The following is a 4706-nucleotide window of genomic DNA, read 5'->3' as shown; positions in this document are numbered from 1 at the left end:
GGATAAAAAAATAAATAAAATGGGTAACTGTATGTTATATTTCACCTTGAAAAAAATGTTAATTGTTCAGAAAAACATTTTAGGTAAGTATCAAGTAAGCCTCCTAAATTAAATTAAATGTAAAATGCCAATTACATTAGCAAAAAATGATGTTGGAAGCAGACTGTTTAGCATGGTACCTGGCACATAGTAAAAATGGTGGGCAGCTTTTATTATTAGCTCTCTGGGCCTCAGTTTCCTCATCTGCCAAATGGGGCATTTACCTACAGTCTCCAAGACTTGGCTTCCAGGAAGAAGTCCTCAGCAAGGCCCCCAAGGCCCCTCACAGACAGCCCACCACATCTCCTGCTCACACCATGTGCCCCCAGCCTCCCAGGCTTCTGTCATTTCCTCATACTCATCATGCCACTGCCCACCACAGAGCAAACTTTGCACATGCCATTCCCTCTGCCTGGAGCACTCTTCCCTCTCCTCTCCATTTCTGCAGTGCCTACTCACCCCTCAGCTCCATTCTCTCTCCCCCCATCCTCAGGCTCCTGGCACCTGTACCTCGCCTCTTAAGTGCTCTCCCTGTAATGAATGACAGCGTTTATTTAATGGCCGCATTTGGTTGGCACTGGACCAGAAGATCAACCGGGCAGGAGCCTTCTCCTTCTACTCCTGGTGCCCACAGGGCCCACAGAGCCTGGCCCGTTGAGGAACAAATGAATGAGTTTGCTCAGTGGGTCCCCGATTCCCACTAGTGTCTCCCCACGAAGGCAGGGAGAACACAGGCCATGAGGTCAGGTGAGGTTCCCCACTGCAGGTCCATCTCTTCTCCCTGCCCCTTCACCCCATTCTAGAACAGAGCCTGAGCATCACCTGCCTGCCTCCACCCCCAGGGTAAAAATAACCTTGTCTGAAATCTGACACCTACCCTCACCTGTCCTCAGGAGAACCCCCCCTGCCCCACAAAGAGCCTGCAGGGGGCATCTGGGCGGGCGGAGAGGGCATTTCCTGAATGCTTTCCCATTCCTGCCCCATCTGACCCAGGGACACATACTGGAGGGGCTGTCACTGGCGAGGTACACAGGGGACCCAAGCCCAGAGAAGTCCCAAGTCCTGTCCAAGGTCCCCCAGTTCTGAACCACAGAACCAGGCTCAAGCTTAAGTGCAGGCCTGCTGCCTCCACCTACCCTGCAGCCCCTTCCTCCACCATGAGAGTGAGGAGGATGTCGGAAGTCGATTACAACAGCCTGCTCGTATGCCTAGGGAAACTGAGGCACTGGGGGCTCTGTCCAAGGTTACTGAGAAGCTCAGGAGAGCTAACCCACCCCATCTCCTCCAAGAGCACGGTGAGGACCTGGGAGAGGCACAGCCACTGAAGGGAGTGCCCGTGTTAGGGAGCACCGTTTGAGGGGCTGGAGAGGATAGAGCAGTTGGGCTGGACAGGGCCTTGTCTTTCCTAAACCACGCGAGACTCCAGTAACCCTCGCTTCTGAGCTTTGGGGAAATGAAAATGTGGGGGAGGAGGCACCATGGGACCGGGGGTTCCAGAGCCAGGTAGGCTGCACGGGAACCCAGACCTACCCTCAGAATCACGGGGGCACAGGTGACTTGCTTCGCCCTCCACCCCCTTCCATCCAGTGATTCATATGTTCCCCAGGTGAGCACCCCCCACAGGCCAGTTTCCTCGTCTGTACAATGAGATCGTAGGTACTCTGTCCAGAGTGCAAAGAGAGGGGGCATATGGAAAGTGCTAGGTCGACTGCAATGGTTCTGCCCTCCTTTTATTCAGAGCATCTGAGCAGAGCCTGCCAGAGGGACAAGCCTGAGTGGGAGAGCTGGGGTTGCCTAGGAGGTGCTGTTACACTGAGGGGAGGCAGGAGCCTGTGGGAGTGAGTGCAGAGACTGCAGGGGGAGGGACTGGCCTGTGGGGCAGGGGGTTCAATTAACCTCAGCCAACACCCTCACTGCCACTTCTCTGTATTGCTTGGGTGCCATCCCAGCAGTATGCCCCGTAACTAACGATCAATGGGACATGAGCAAGTTTTTTCATGTCTCCGGCCCCGGCTTCCTCATTTATAAAATTGAAAGGGTGGGTGTGTAGGTGAGATTGAGAACAATTGCTCTCCTTTGCTTAAATAGTTAATATGTGCCAGGCACTGTGCTAAGCGTTTTCTATGCATTATCTCATTCAATCTTCACACGGTCCTACTAGTTGAATGCTGTTATTATTCCCATTTTATAGATGGGAAAACAGAGGCTACAAAAGGGAAAGTAACTTACACACACACACACACACTCACAGTCAGTAAAGGGCAGAGTTGGGACTTGAACCAAGTCTGTTTAACTCAAAGGCTGAGGCTGCTTGGCCACTTTGCCATAAATAACTGCTCTCTCATTTGATGGGCAAGGTAGTTACTTCATCATCCCAGGCATTGGGCCAGGCACAGCCCTTCCTCACCCCACAGGCAGGCCGGGACCCATACAGGGATTCTCCCCTCCCTGCCCACCCTCACGTGCTATCAGTACCTCCTCCCAGCACAGTTCAGAGTCAAGGCACTTGTCCTGCTGGATGCTCAAGTGCCAGCGCCTGCGAGGTCCTCCCAGTAGACAGCCGAGGCTGCTGCTGGACACCGCCTCTGGGTCACCATGGCAACAGGTGGCCAGGTGATGGGTCAGGCCCGGCCATCCTGACAACAACCCTGTTTAACCTTGAAGCTGGGCACACCAGCTACAGGTACCATAAGTCCCCTCCAGGAGGGCAAGGGAGAGGGAGAGAGACCAAGAAGAGGGAAAGGGGGAGGAGAAGAGAGAGGTTACAGAGACAGAGACAGAGACAGAGACAGAGACAGAGACAGAGACAGAGAAAGATGGGAAACAGAGAACAGAGACAGAGACAGAGACAGAGACAGAGACAGAGACAGAGACAGAGACAGAGACAGAGACAGAGACAGAGACAGAGACAGAGACAGAGACAGAGACAGAGACAGAGACAGAGACAGAGACAGAGACAGAGACAGAGACAGAGACAGAGACAGAGACAGAGACAGAGACAGAGACAGAGACAGAGAAAGATGGGAAACAGAGAGAACAGAAAATCCATGAGGTCCAAGAATAGAAGCTGGGAGAAAAGAGAGCAAGTGGAAGAAAATCAATCTCTCGCTTTCTCTCTCTCCAGAGGGAAGTAAGGGAAGCAGGAAAGGGGCCCCCTCTCCCCTCCCAGGCTGCACACATTCCTCAGGCCTGAGCTGCTCCTCTCAGCCCTATAGGATTCTGGCTGCAGCTGGGACTTCCTGCCCCGAGAAGCTAGCAACAGGTTGGGTGGCCCCTTCCAGGCCCAGCTGCTCCTCCAGCCCCTGCAGGCCCCTCCTTCTGAGGGATGGGGCCCCCCACCCCCAGCCCAGCAGGTGAGGCCGCTTCCCCAGCCCCTCAGGCAGCACCTTCAGGCTGACCTCCCCTATACTCCCTGAGGCCCCCAGATGTCCCAGCTCTCCTGCCTACCCAGTCTGCAGTCCTCCTTGTCTTCTTTCCCAGCTTCCCTCACACAACACACTGACTTTTCCCCCAAAGTGTTCAAGGCCCTCGCTGGTTTGGCTCAGTGGATAGAGCATCAGCCTGCGGACCCAAGGGTCCCAGGTTCAATTCCAGTCAAGGGCACGTACCTTGGTTGCAGGCTCCTTTCCGGCCCCGGGCCCTGGTCAGGGCACATACAGGAGGCAACAAATTGAGATGTTTCTCTCACATTGATTTTTCTCTCTGTCTTTCCCTCTCTCTTTCACTCTCTCTAAAAATCAACGGGAAAATATCCTCGGTGAGGATTTAAAAAACCAAATATAAAATGAAACCTTTCTAAGCAGGGCCAAGTGGTAAGTGCAGGGGCTGTGACTTCGTGCGCGGAACGCATTCCTTTACACCAGTAAGGAGTAGACCAGGCCTCAGAATGAGCCTTGCAAGGAGACACCAACCCTGGAAGGGCTGTGTCTGGGGCCCTGAGTCACCAGGTCTCAGGGTGAGGCCCAGAGCTGGGCCCACCATTTGTGGCAGGGGCTGCTGTGCTCTGAGGCGGGTGCACCACCCCCTCTCCACCGGCACTTACCGTGCTCCAAGTCTTTCCCTGGCCTCCAGCTCTGGCTGCAAGACACGTGTGCTGGTCCCACCCCCCTCCCACCCCCCCATCACACCCCCATGGGTGCCCTATACTGTCTGAGGAATCTCAGCCACAGTTAAGGTTTGTTGAAGAAATGATGAGCAGGGCACAGAGAGAAGAAAGAAAGAAACAGGAAGGCCCAGGGGGCTGGCAGCAGGCCCCCCTGACCCAGGCTGCATGGGCATCCTGGCCCCGCCCCTGTCCCCCTGAATGACCTTAAGCATTTACATAAGACATGCTGAACCTCGCTTTCCACACCTATAAAGTGGCAATAATGTTCATAGAGAGGATTCAGTGAGATTTTATGTGCAAGTTGCTTAGAATAAGGTCTGACCCATCAAAAGTGCTTGGAAAGTGTTAGCACTTCATGTTGTTAAAAAGCAAGGCATGGCCCTAGCTGTTTTGACTCAGTGGATAGGGCGTCAGCCTGCAGACTGAAGGGTCCCAGTTTAATTCTGATCAAGGGCACATGCCCGGGTTGCAGGCTCTGTCCCCAGTAGAAGGCGTGTAGGAGGCAGTTGACCAATGATTCTCTGTCATCATTGATGTTTCTATCTCTCTCTCCCTTCCTCTC

The 4706-nt window shown here is 53.8% G+C and overlaps 1 protein-coding gene across 1 annotated transcript in view; it reads right to left on the bottom strand.

Moving 5' to 3' along the window:
* The window catches only part of ACOT11 (acyl-CoA thioesterase 11), a 48354-nt gene that overhangs the window by 28177 nt on the left and 15471 nt on the right, over positions 1-4706 (bottom strand). The gene's annotated exons all lie outside the window — the stretch shown is intronic.

Source organism: Myotis brandtii, unplaced genomic scaffold, assembly GCF_000412655.1.
Source record: "Myotis brandtii unplaced genomic scaffold, ASM41265v1 scaffold57, whole genome shotgun sequence".
NCBI classification, from domain to species: Eukaryota; Metazoa; Chordata; class Mammalia; order Chiroptera; family Vespertilionidae; genus Myotis; species Myotis brandtii.
This window is presented reverse-complemented; position numbering and strand designations above follow the sequence as displayed.